The sequence below is a fragment of the Ranitomeya imitator genome, chromosome 2, assembly GCF_032444005.1.
Source record: "Ranitomeya imitator isolate aRanImi1 chromosome 2, aRanImi1.pri, whole genome shotgun sequence".
Lineage (NCBI taxonomy): Eukaryota > Metazoa > Chordata > Amphibia > Anura > Dendrobatidae > Ranitomeya > Ranitomeya imitator.
In genome coordinates, this window is record NC_091283.1 from 320,509,059 (window position 1) to 320,523,398 (window position 14,340).

The 14,340-nt window shown below is 45.0% G+C and overlaps 1 protein-coding gene across 3 annotated transcripts in view; it reads right to left on the reverse strand.

Annotated features, from left to right (window-relative positions):
- LOC138663476 (gastrula zinc finger protein XlCGF57.1-like) overlaps positions 1-14,340 on the reverse strand; it is an 89,566-nt gene that overhangs the window by 14,180 nt on the left and 61,046 nt on the right. The gene's annotated exons all lie outside the window — the stretch shown is intronic.

Genomic DNA, 14,340 nt, shown 5'->3' on the forward strand with positions numbered 1-14,340 from the left:
GAGACCATTGTATTCCAGACTTGTTATTAAACTGTTTTAGAACGTAAAATAAGATTTGGAAAATTTTTTATTTTTATTTTTAATGTAAACATAAATTGCAAAATAGGATTTCATAACTGAAAGAACCAAAAATAATACAATAATCACTATGTACACACATTGCACATATGCCAATGAATAACAGATTAAAAGTATCACACATGGATGTTTTGCCATGGAACCAGACCTTCATTGACTAAATAATAAAATAAATAATTTGCAAATTTATCACGCATTTGCATAACCTCAACTGTAGAACGAACAGTACTCGACTCAATGCTAATCAGGTTCGACTTACAGTCATCGGGGTCAACCAGCAGGGGTTCATGTCTGGACACAAAATTGTGCAGGCAGTTGCAAGCCTTCACTACACGGTCCACAGTTTCCGGCAGGAGTTGCATACAAGTTATTAACGTCTTGCGCGGCTCAAGCGATAGTTAAAAATGCGTCTGGTGTAGTTTAGGCTACTTTCACACTAGCGTCGTACGACGCACGTTGCAATGCGTAGTTTTGCAGAAAAAAACGCATCCTGCAAAGTTGTTTGCAGGATGCGTTTTTTCTCCATAGGCTTGTATTAGCGACGCATTGCCACACGTCGCATCCGTCGTGCGACGGTTGCGTCGTGTTGTGGCGGACCATCGGCACCAAAAAACATTGCTTGTAAAGTTTTTTGGTGCGTTGTGTCCGCCATTTCCGACCGCGCATGCGCGGCCGGAACTCCGCCCCCTCCTCCCCGCAACTCACAATGGGGCAGCGGATGCGTTGTAATAATGCATTCGCTGCCCCCATTGTGCTGCGTTGGCACAGGATGCGTCAGTACGTCGTACGTGTGAAAGTAGCCTTAGACTGCGGCTTGAGTACGGCTTGAGTAGATTTATTCCGAGTTGGAACACCTCATCTTCAACTAAAACATAGGGCAAACTTGGGCCTTCCGTGCCCGGAAGAGGTCGTGCTGAGGGTATGTTGAACCGATTGCTGTACAAACATTTCCTCATGTTAGACTCTTTGAAGACTCTTGAATCGTTCATCCGTCCGTCCATATGCACCAATATCAACAGCAATAAAGCAGCATCTAGCATCTGCAATAATTAATACAATAAAAAGTATATTTTATAGTTATAGTATAGGGATGCACTAAGCACTGGTTTCTGAATCCGAATGTGCTTCCCGTCCACAGCACTAATACAATTGGGAAAATTGACCACATCCTCAAAAGTGGTGCGTTGATGACGTATTTCATCCTTCACATGCAAGAGCAGAATATCAAAGGTTTCATTTGACATTCGAAGATACCGTTGGAATTTAAAAAGGGATGATCACGAAGTTGAACATAGAGCGTGTGAAAAGCACCATATGTATTTCGAAAAAAATTCACTTTATGACCAGAGACCTAATCCCTCTAATGTATCCAAACATTTTATAAAGGAATGGAAAGGGTCAAAAAGCCCAGAAGGGGCAGAGCTTGGCGACAAAAACTTCTTAGCCGAGAAACCCATTGGATCCTGATGATGGAGACCGCAAGTCCCACCGCTGTAAATAAGCGCACAGATAGAATATTGTGTTAGTATTGTTCACTGAGCTCTTGACTGTGTATAATGACAGCAGCATATTGTTGGGTTTAAGTTTGTATTTTTGTACTGTAAGAGTTTTAATGTTGTGGGTGTGAAATAACTGAACCATGTGATGGAACGTTTTATATAAATCCTGACTGACTGATATAACACTAGGTTATGACTAAGGGGCATAGGCCTAAAACGCGTAAACCGGTGTCTGGGACCCCTGCTATTTATGCCATTTTTCTATTGTCAGTTGTCCATGCTTTTAATGAAGATTTTACAATAAAGCTTAATGGAGTGCAACCTCTTGGTATCTCATTGAAATTCTTGTTTTTGAAAATGTTGTCCCCGCCAATCCTTTAGAATCTGAAGATGCCTGAAGACTCACTCAGCAACATTTTATTGCACTCATTCCAGCAACTGAAACAAGAAAGAACCCCCAGAGAAGATGTTGTGTATGTTCCTTGAGAGGAATGAGGCATGATACCCGCTATTATTGCCCACAATGCCCATCATTGACAGCCTATTGCCTCCATGACTGATGTAAAATCTTCCACACAGAACCACGTTTTTAAGCTGTTTTGACATTCAAGCATTTGGTTTATTTAGTGACAGACACATTTGAGTAAAGCTGACTGAACAATTTCCGGGGGTAGGTGGGGGGATGTCTCCAGAGACAAGCTGGGCACAATATATTGGGCACTACAATGCTATTTTTGCTCTAAAATTTCCACTATGTGATTCCGGAAATCATTCATGTAGTGAAAATGTTCACTATATCCATAGATGAATAACCAGAGGGGTGTCATTTCCAAAATGGGGTCATTTCAGGGGGGATTCTGTTGTTCTGGCACTTAGCGGCTCTCCAAAGTGCCATAACAGCAGAATCCCCCCTGAAGTTACCCCATTTTGGAAATTACACCCCTCTGGGAATTGGAAATGACACCCCTCTGCGAATTCATCTATGGGTGTAGTGACCATTTACCTATCTACCTATTTTCCAATGTAAAATCTAAGGTTAAAAATATTTTAGTGGTAAAAATTTAATTTTTTCTTCACTGCCCAATGGTATAATTTTCTATGGAACAGCTGTAGTGTCAGTAGGCTCACTGCACCACTAGAAGAATTCATTCAGGGAAGTATTGTGTAAAATGCAGTCACTTTTGGGGGCTTATGCTGTTCTGGCACCTCAGGGGCTCTGACAATGTGACATTTCACCACAAACAATTCCAGCAAAATCTGCTCTCCAATATGATGCTCCTTCCCTTCTGAGCTCTGCCATGCGCCCAAACAGTGGTTTATCCCCACATATGGCATGTCAGCATACTCAAGACAAATTACACAACAACTTTTGGGGTCCAATGTCTCCTGTTACCCTTTGGAAAAAAAATTGAGGACGAAAAGAATTTTTGTGGAAAAAATATGATTTTTTATTTTCACGGCTCTACGTAATTAACTTCTTTGAAGGACCTGGGGGTTCAAAGTACCCACCACACATCTAGATAAGTTCCTTGGAGGGGGGGTCTAGTTTCCAAAATGGGGTTACTTATTGGGGGTTTCCACTGTTTAGACACGTCAGGGGGCTCTGACAATGTGACATGTCACCCACGAACAATTCCAGCAAAATCTGCTCTCCAATATGGCGTTCCTTCCCTTCCAAGCTCTGCCATGTGCCCAAACAGTAGTATTCCCCCACATATGGGGTATCGGCGTGCTCAGGAGAAATTGCACAACAAATTGTATGGAACAATTACTCCTGTAACTCTTATGAAAAGGCAAAATATGGAGCTAAAAAGAATTGTGAAAATGTTTTTCTTTTTTTTTTTATTTCCACGGCTCTACGTTATAAACTTCTGTGAAGCACCTGAGGGTTCAAGGTGTTCAATACACATCCGGATAAGTTCCCTAAGGGGTCTAGTTTCCAAAATTGTGTCACTATTTAGGCACAGCAAGGGGCTCTCCAAACGAGACATGGCAATCGCTAATTATTCCAACATATTTTACATTTAAAAAGTCAAATGGCGCTCCTTCCCTTCCGAGCCCTGCTGTGTGCCCAAACAGTAGATTTCCCCCAAATATGGGGTATCGGCATGGTCATAAGAAATTGCAAAACAAAATGTATAGTCCATTTTCTCCTGTTACTTTTGCAAAAGTAAAAAAAAATAGGTCTAAAAAACATTTTTGTGAAAGAAAAGTAAATGTTTATTTTTTCCTTCCAAATTCCATTCATTCCTGTGAAGCACCTGAAGGGTTAATTAACTTCTTGAATGTTGTATTGAGCACCTTGAGGGGTGCAGTTTTTAGAATGGGGTCAGTTTAGGGTATTTTCTGTCATATTGACCCCCCAAACTCACTTCAAATGTGATGTGGTCCCTAAAAAATGGTTTTGTAAACTTTGTTGTAAAAATGAGAAAATCGCTGGTCAAATTTTAACTCTTATAGCTTCTGTGATGCAGTGATCACTAATGGGTTTGGGGAACACGTGATTGGCTGCGATATTCAAGCACACAGGGACGATCTTTCACTTAAAAAAGTCTATGTGGTTTATTTTCTCCATAAACCATAGAAACATGAAGAAAAGGCAAACAGTCTTACAGCAGACAGACGAATCCTCAATGTCCATAGTAGAGCTCTGCTCTCTCAGGCCTCGGGACAAACAGGCTGTGCCATGTCCAGCCCGCAGGCTCTAAAGCCTAAACACAGTCTCTCACTGACCCCGGTCAGCATAACGCGGTTTTCTTTCTGTTACCTGTTGGTGTCGGCCACACAGGTTCCCGAATGCCTCTTATTCTCAGAGGTATCCCATAAACACAGTCTGGGTTACCTGCTTGACAGCGCTGCAGGTTTCACCGGCTGGCATCACACAGGTCCTGACCTCCGGAGAAGCTGCCTTACGAAGATCACCAACTTGCCTGGCAGGCACACATCAATCAGTTCAAGACCCACCGAAGGATGGTAGCTTCCCCAACACAGTAGCAGTCACCGGCTCTGCAGATGCCTCACCTCGTGCTCTTCAGGGATCCGTTCCACACACAGGACCTCCCAAAACAGAGGCCACTCAAGATCACGGCTCCACCAGGTGCTCTTTGGGGATCCAGTTCCCACTCTGGACCTCCCAACACCCAGGTATTTCCTCTCACAGGACCTTACAGCTAAGAACCATTCAGGTCCATACACTCAGAACCATGTGACCCACACCCTGGTCACATTACATACTTGTAACCACTCCCATAGATGGGAGGTGTGTGTTTAGCCAGGCCCGTCCAGCTCTCCAACTAACCCTGCAAGCCTCCATTTAAAGCTACACCAATACTTGTGGAACAACAGGTCCCAGAACAACCTTACTTCAGGCTTACAGCGCACAGTATCTTGCTCTGCGACACATGTCGGCCATTTACAATAATGCCGGACGTTTTCTCACAAACCCGGTTATGCCTCCATGCGTATTCTGAGGAGACTATGCAGCGCCCCCTACCTGTAACAGGGGACACTGCATCACACTTCCTAACAAAAGAAAAAATTGTTTCCGAAATTGTGCTGATGTAAAGTAGACACATGGGAAATGTTATTTATTAATTATTTTGTGTGACATGACTCTCTGATTTAAGAGCACAAAAATGAAAATTTTGAAAACCGATATTTTCAAAATTTTTCCAAATTTCAATTTTTTTAACAAATGAACGCAAGTTATATCAGAGAAATTTTACCTCTATCATAAAGTACAATATGTCACAAGAAAACAATATCATAATCACCAGGATTCGTTGAAGCATTAAAAGTTATGACCTCATAAAGTGACACTGGTCAGAATTGCCCCGTCACAAAGGCAAAAACAGGCTCTGGCGCGAAAGGATTAATATTTTGCTGCACAACCTTTTGAGCCAATCACTGCAATCAAACGATTCCTGTAACTGTCAATGAGACTTCTGTACCTCTCGACAGGTATTTTGTCCCACTCCTCAAGAGCAAACTGCTCCAGTTGTCTCGTGTCTGAAGGTTGCCTTTTTCAGAAGGCAGGTTTCAGCTCTTTGCAAAAATGCTCAATAGGATTTAGGTCAGGGCTCATAGAAGGCCACTTCAGAATAGTCCAATCTTTTTCTCTTAGCCATTCTTGGGTGTTTCTAGCTGTGTGTTTTGGGTCATTATCCTGTTGCAAGACCCATGACCTGCGACTGAGACCAAGCTTTCTGACACTGGGCACCATATTTCTCTCTAGAATCACTTGATAGCCTTGAGATTTCATTGTACCCTGCACAGATTCTAGACACCCTGTTCCAGATGCAGCAAAGCAGTCCCAGAACATAACAGAGCCTCCTCCATATTTCACAGGAGTGACAGTGTTCTTTTCTTGATATGCTTCATTTTTATGTCTGTGAACATAGAGCTGATGTGCCTTGCCAAAAAGTTCCATTTTTGTCTCATCTGTCCATAGGACATTCTCCCAGAAGCTTTGTGGCTTGTTAACACGTAGTTTGGCAAATTCCAGTCTGGCTTTTTTATGATTTTTTTTTTCAACAATGTTGTCCTCCTTGGTATTCTCCCATGAAGTCCACTTTGACTCATACAACGACGGATGGTGCGATCTGACACTGATGTTCCTTGAGATTGAAGTTCACCTTTAAATCGGTTTAAAAGTTTTTCTGGGCGCTCGTTACCATTCATATTATCCGTCTCTTTGATTTGTCATCAGATTTCCTCCTGCGGCCACGTCCAGGGAGGTTGGCTACAGTCTCAAGGATCTTACAATTCTGAATAATATGTGCAACTGTAGTCACAGGAACATCAAGCTGCTTGGAGATGGTCTTATAACTTTTACCTTTAACATGTTTGTCTATAATTTTCTTTCTAATCTCCTGAGACAACTCTTTCCTTCACTTCCTCTGGTCCATGTTGAGTGTGGTACACACCATTACTATTATTATTACTATTATTTATTTACATAGCACCATTGTTTCCATAGTGCTGTACACCATGTCACCAAACAGTAAGTATCTATATACAGGCCACTCACTGATTCCAAGATTGTAGACACCTGTGATGCTAGTTAGTGGGCACACCGTGATTTAACATGTCCCTTTTGTCATATTATTTTCAAGGGTACCATCATTTCTGTCCAGGCCTATTTCATGAGTTTTATTTTTTTTTTTAATTCTGCGGAAGCATGGTTGAAATGCAATGTCTGACTTTCATTTGCTCATTTTCATACATCTCTTATTTATTATTACTTTTGTCAGATCCAATTATTTCTGTGACCATTGTGGGTTCTTCTGTCATTAAACGAGGGGTACCAACAATTTTGACCACGTGTGTATAGATTATAACCCTCAGTGAAGTAATTTATAAAATGGAATCACTTTATGGAGATTTCAACTATTCTGGTTTCTCTCATTTAGGCCGGGATCACACATGCGAGAAACACGTCCGTGTCTCACATGTGAAATCCAAACTCTGGCGCCGGCACTGGGGAGCGGAGCGTGCGGCCGCATAGGAACACATGGAGCCGCACGCTCCGCTCTGAAGTGCTGGCGCCACACCTTGGATTTCACATGCGAGACACGGACGTGTTTCTCGCATGTGTGATCCCGGCCTTAGGTATATTAGGGCTTCTGCATATGGTGTGTCCAATCTTGTCTAGGATCTGTTCCTGCTGTCGAGCTGGAGTAATCTGCTCCCTACTTCAGCCAATTGGAAAGTATCACACCCTACTAAAGCTCAAAGCACATGGCCGGAATCTGCCAGAAACATGTTCTCCCCTGTTTCAGTCCTCTGTGCTCAGCTTGTGGCTTGTGTATTTGTTTCCTGTTGTGACCGTGGCCCGTTTACTGACTACTCTTGTCTTCTGATCCTGTATTCTGTCCTTCTGGATCTGGCCCAGCTACCTGATTTTTTCTTGCCTTCTAATGCCACAGTATAGCAGGTAACACCATGGTCCAAGCCTAGGGGCCCCAGTGTAAGTCCAGATCCATGTAATGGTACTAAATGGCGATGAGCAAGGCAATCCTTGGGATATGGAAAGCAGAGAAGATAGTGCCAAGCATGTTCATGGTGGAGATCTTTTGAGCTGCCAGTTGACCACGAAGAGTGCTCCCAAAACATTGTGTCTGCAAACTATTCCAGCTGGATCTGCATTCAAATAGCACTGCCATGTGCCCAGCGAGTCGTGTACAATCGTATGTAGGGTATTGTGAGAAGTTGAAAAATAACTTGTAAGATCCATTTGTTTTTGTCAGGATTCCCCTGACCGCTGCCACCAATTTGTCACGATTCACACCGTGACCATCACCCCTACGTCACAGGTTGGGGTGACTTTAGGCCAACAGACGGCTATCACATGTGCAGGGGGGCTTATCTTAGTTATCCCTCCACTGCTAACAATGTGATGAGAAAACACACACAAGGCTATTGACCTCTTAGTTTACAGCAGGGGCTTATTCTAGGTATCCCACTGCTTTCAATATACCACCAACTGCAGGGATTTATGTATATCCCGCTTACAGTTCCACTTAACACTTGCAGCTCTCTGGCGCCCCCTTACTCTCAGGTCAGATTAGGTACTGCACCCTGGGTAATTAGTCGCCAGACAGGCTGCCCACTATGTACTGGCTATTGGGCACGCTGCAGCGATGCGATAAACTACTCCCACTCAGGCAGGAACAATAATTATCAACGCCGCAGCCGCTACAACATAACCCAAAAGTCTGCACACTATCGGTATCACTGCCACCAGCTTCGATTAAACGGGTCTGAAGCTAACCCAACACAGTAGCGTATTTCTCTTCCAGAGTCAGGGTACGTTTAGAGCAGGAGAATGAACTAATATTACATATTATATCCCATAAAAAATTAGGCAGTGCTTTATCAAAAATATTTTATAAAGATGTTACAAATGAGACAATTGCAAATATGTACAAGGGTAATTATGAAATAAACAGGGATTAAATGAGGAAAGGTAACACTCACATGTTCAAAGAATGGCAGGCAACCATACGTCCCAGCTCATTTGGATGTGCTGCTGGCTTCAGGAGAAGACGAGAAGTCCAGAAGAGGAAATCAAGCAGATGGCTGAGCTGGGGATGTGTGCAGACGGTTATAGCCAAGCCTGTAACATCCCAGAAAGGGGTTGGATCACCTTGTCCCTCCTACCTCTTCAGTTAACTCATTTTATTCTAATCTATATCTAATTTCAATAACTCCGCTACAAAACATGTCATAGTCCTAACAAACCCATCATTCAGCTCGGATTAACGTGAGCATTCTAATGAGATCAAATATGTCCTATCTGGGATACATATTTACAGAGAAATCCCTACTTCTTTACCAGATGGAGTTAGAAGCTCAGGTTTTACGTGGTGAATAGATCCACCGAGGGGTGTAAAGCATATATATTTTCGTATATTATAAACACTGGCGCTCACCCAGAGAAACTGCCTAGTGATATTGCAGCTGCTGGCATCAGTCAGGGTAGTGCCCCCCTGTGTAACAATATAGACCAAAATACAAACAGATAGATGCCGCGCTAGCAAATGTGGAAAACAATATTACTTATGGGTTATAGCACACGATAACAGACTAAAAGCAATAAACAAAGACAGAAAGCAAACAGACAAAACTCCCCGTGGATTCACGTCAGTGGAACCCCCTTACCCAGAAACAGATACTCCCCCCACCACTATAGTACCGCACCAGCAGCACAGTCTATACTGCAATGAGTTAAGTGCCAATATCTCTAACTTACCAATGGTATGACTGACACAGCTAAGTGCGGGTCCGCGTTGCGTGAGGGTAGATGTGACTCTGTCCAATGTAAACCGCCAAGGGTTCCGGCGTGGTGCGCGTCAGATGACGCTATGCAGCGTACCTCAGAGATGCCCCACACAAAAACAACAATGGCCGATAGGCTCCTCCTACCTAGTGACGTCACCTGCAGTAAGGAGCGCTGGATCGCTCAAAAAAAGGAGGGGAGAGGGTTTAAACCAACGCGTTTCAAAGAGCAGCGCTCTTCTTCCTCAGGGTTTAACACGTTGGTTTAAACCCTCTCCCCTCCTTTTTTTGAGCGATCCAGCGCACCTTACTGCAGGTGACGTCACTAGGTAGGAGGAGCCTATCGGCCATTGTTGTTTTTGTGTGCGGTATCCGGTGAATGCTACTGGCCGGGGCATCCCTGAGGTACGCTGCATAGCGTCATCTGACGCGCACCACGCCGGAACCCTTGGCGGTTTACATTGGATAGAGGCACATCTACCCTCACGCAACGCGGACCCGCACTTAGCTGTGTCAGTCATACCATTGGTAAGTTAGAGATATTGGCACTTAACTCATTGCAGGATAGACTGTGCTGCTGGTGCGGTACTATAGTGGTGGGGGGGAGTATCTGTTTCTGGGTCAGGGGGTTCCACTGACGTGAATCCACGGGGAGTTTTGTCTGTTTGCTTTCTGTCTTTGTTTATTGCTTTTAGTCGGTTATCGTGTGCTATAACCCATAAGTGATATTGTTTTCCACATTTGCTAGCACGGCATCTATCTGTTAATATATATTTTCGTGTTTTTTACGTAAACGGGTTGTGTAATATCTTAACAAAACAAGACAAAGGACTTCCATGCATTTCTGGAAAGTTAGAATCCAGTTCTAGCCTGTCACTTTCCACTGCAAGAATGCTGGTCGTAAATACTTCGGCTCTCTGAGCTAGAGGTAATAAACTCTTCCTCCCCCATCTACATTGGCAAAGCAGCTCTTGGCTGAGTGAAACGGAAGGAATTTGAAGCTACAAACTGTTGCCGCATCACTCCAAGAAGGGGGGCTTAGCCCACACAGGCTAGCAAGAGAACTACTTATGATATTTCATACCATATCGTGACACCTCCCCCTTTTGGTGTGCGCAAGGGAGGCAGAACCCCACGGTATGCCTCCATGGGCACCTCAGTAGGTTCACCCTGGCGGGAGAGTCCATCTGCATTCCCATGCTCTTTGCCCGTTTTGTGTTCAATGGTGAAGTCAAACTGCTGAAGGGCAAGGCTCCAGCATAGCAACCTGCCGTTGGTTCCACACATGGTGTTCAGCCAGCGCAGAGGGTTGTGGTCGGTTACCACAGTGAAGGGGCGACCATACAAGTAGAGATGCAAGCGCTGCAGGGCCCAGACTATGGCCAGGCACTCCTTCTCGATGGTGGAGTAGGCCACTTCCCTCAGCAAAAGTTTTCGGCTCAGGTATAACACGGGGTGCTCTTGGTCCTCCGAGTCAACCTGGCTGAGCACAGCACCAAGGCCAAACTCGCTGGCGTCGGTCTGCACCAAGAACGGTCGACTGCTGTCGACTGCTTTCAACACAGGGGCGTTGCACAGTGCGGTTTTCAACGCCTGGAAGGCCCCCTCACAGCCATCTGTCCAGTTGACAATGTGGGGTAGCTTCATCCTGGTGAGGTCCGTCAAAGGTTTTGCCAGGCTACTATAGTGCTGTACAAAGCGCCTATAGTACCCTGCAGTGCCCAAGAAGGACATCACCTGTTTCTTGGTCACGGGAGTGGGCCAGTTCACGATCGCGCCCACTTTCTCCGGCTCTGGCTTCAGGGTGTTCCCGCCTAACCGGTGCCCCAGGTAGTGAACCTCCCTCATGCCCATCTGGCACTTTCCCGGCTTGATAGTCAGTCCTGCTCGGTGAATTCGCCTGAGCACCTCCTCGAGATGCTGCAGGTGTTCCTTCCAGGAGGAACTGAAGATGGCAATGTCATCCAAGTACGCCACGACGTACTTCTCCAGTCCCTGAAGCAGGAGGTTGACCATCCGCTGGAAAGTGGCAGGGGCATTTTTCATGCCGAAGGGCATGACCGTGGACTCGTACAATCCAAAGGGTGTGATAAAGGCGGACTTCTCCTGTGCCTCGGGGCTCAGGGGAATCTGCCAGTATCCTCGACTCAGATCCATTATGGTTAGGTAATCTGCGCCAGCTAACTTATCCAGCAGCTCCTCGATGCGTGGCATTGGGTGTTGTGAATTCTGTGGTCGAGCCCCCTCCTGTGGTCACAAGTGGTACTTCAGCTGATTCTGTCTATGGGCTTCCGTTGGTGGATGTGAGTGGTACTGCGGCTTCTGACTTTCCTTCCCCAGGTGTGGAGGTTAAGTCGTTAGGTGCTGCTCTATTTAACTCCACCTAGTGCTTTGATCCTGGCCTCCAGTCAATGTTCTAGTGTTGGTCTGCTTCCTTCTGGATCGTTCCTGTGGCCTGTAGTCCTGCATGAGCTAAGTTTGCTTGTGTTGTTTTTGTTTGCTATTTTTTCTGTCCAGCTTGCTTAATTGGTTTTTCTCGCTTGCTGGAAGCTCTGGGACGCAGAGGGAGTACCTCCGTACCGTTACTCGGTGCGGAGAGTCTTTTTGCCCCCTATGCGTGGTTGTTTGTAGGGTTTTGTGTTGACCGCAAAGCAATCTTTCCTATCCTCGGTCTATTCAGTAAGCTGGGCCTCGCTTTGCTAAATCTATTTCATTTCTGCGTTTGTACTTTCATCTCTACTCACAGTCATTATATGTGGGGGGCTGCCTTTACCTTTGGGGAATTTCTCTGAGGCAAGGTAGGCTTATTTTCCTCTTAGGCTAGCTAGTTTCTCAGGCTGTGCTGAGTTGCATAGGTAGCGTTAGGCGCAATCCACGGCTGCCTCTAGTGTGGTTGGATAGGATTAGGAATTGCGGTCAGCAGAGTTTCCACGTCTCAGAGCTCGTCATATGTATTTTGGTTATTGTCAGGTCACTTGGTGTGCTCTGAACTTCAAAGTCCATTGTGGTTCTGAATTACCTAATCACAGCAGTACTGGAGGCCCAAAGTACTAATGCTTCTCAATAGAGGGAAAAAAGAAGTTCTGAGACCATTTTTTTTTCTTTGCACTGTGTTTTGCCTTTTTTTTTCCCCTAGACATCTGGGTGGTTCAGGACACAGGTGTAGGGATGGACATTAAAGGTCTGTCTTCATGTGTGGATCATCTCACTGCAAGAGTACTAAAGATTCAAGACTTTGTGGCTCAGAATTCTATGTTAGAACCAAGAATTCCTATTCCTGATTTGTTTTCTGGAGATAGAGCTAAATTTCTGAGTTTCAAAAATAATTGCAAACTGTTTCTGGCTTTGAAACCTCACTCCTCTGGTGACCCAGTTCAACAAGTTAGGATCATTGTATCTTTATTACGTGGCGACCCTCAGGACTGGGCATTTTCTCTTGCGCCAGGAGATCCTGCATTATGTAATGTTGATGCGTTTTTTCTGGCGCTCGGATTACTGTACGATGAACCTAATTCAGTGGATCAGGCTGAGAAAAATTTGCTGGCTCTGTGTCAGGGTCAGGATGAGATTGAGATTTATTGTCAGAAGTTCAGAAAGTGGTCCGTGCTCACTCAATGGAATGAATGTGCGCTGGCAGCTATTTTCAAAAAAGGTCTCTCTGAAGCCCTTAAGGATGTCATGGTGGGATTTCCTATGCCTGCTGGTCTGAATGAGTCTATGTCTTTGGCCATTCAGATCGGTCGACGTTTGCGTGAGCGTAAATCTGTGCACCATTTGGCGGTATTATCTGAGCATAAACCTGAGCCTATGCAGTGCGATAGGACCTTGACCAGAGCTGAACGGCAAGAACACAGACGTCAGAATGGGCTGTGTTTCTACTGTGGTGATTCCACTCATGCTATCTCTGATTGTCCTAAGCGCACTAAGCGGTTCGCTAGGTCTGCCACCATTGGTACGGTACAATCGAAATTTCTTTTGTCCGTTACTTTGATCTGCTCTTTGTCATCCTATTCTGTCATGGCATTTGTGGATTCAGGCGCTGCCCTGAATTTGATGGACTTGGAGTATGCCAAGCGTTGTGGGTTTTTCTTGGAGCCCTTGCAGTGTCCTATTCCATTGAGAGGAATTGATGCTACGCCTTTGGCCAAGAATAAGCCTCAATACTGGACCCAGCTGACCATGTGCATGGCTCCTGCGCACCAGGAGGATATTCGCTTTCTGGTGTTGCATAATCTGCATGATGTGGTCGTGTTGGGGTTGCCATGGCTACAAGTCCATAACCCAGTATTAGATTGGAAATCTATGTCTGTGTCCAGCTGGGGTTGTCAGGGGGTACATGGTGATGTTCCATTTCTGTCCATCTCATCATCCACCCCTTCTGAGGTTCCAGAGTTCTTGTCTGATTACCGGGATGTATTCGATGAGCCCAAGTCCAATGCCCTACCTCCGCATAGGGATTGTGATTGTGCTATCGATTTGATTCCCGGTAGTAAGTTTCCTAAGGGTCGACTGTTTAATTTATCTGTACCTGAGCACGCTGCTATGCGGAGTTACGTAAAAGAATCCTTGGAGAAGGGTCATATTCGCCCGTCGTCATCGCCATTGGGAGCAGGGTTCTTTTTTGTGGCCAAGAAGGATGGTTCGCTGAGACCTTGTATTGATTACCGCCTTCTAAATAAAATCACGGTCAAATTTCAGTACCCCTTGCCGCTGCTATCTGATTTGTTTGCTCGGATTAAGGGGGCTAGTTGGTTCACCAAGATAGATCTTCGAGGGGCGTATAATCTTGTGCGTATTAAACGGGGCGATGAATGGAAAACTGCATTTAATAAGCCCGAGGGCCATTTTGAGTACCTAGTTATGCCATTCGGACTTGCCAATGCTCCATCAGTATTTCAGTCCTTTATGCATGACATCTTCCGAGAGTACCTGGATAAATTCCTGATTGTATACTTGGATGATATTTTGGTCTTCTCGGATGATT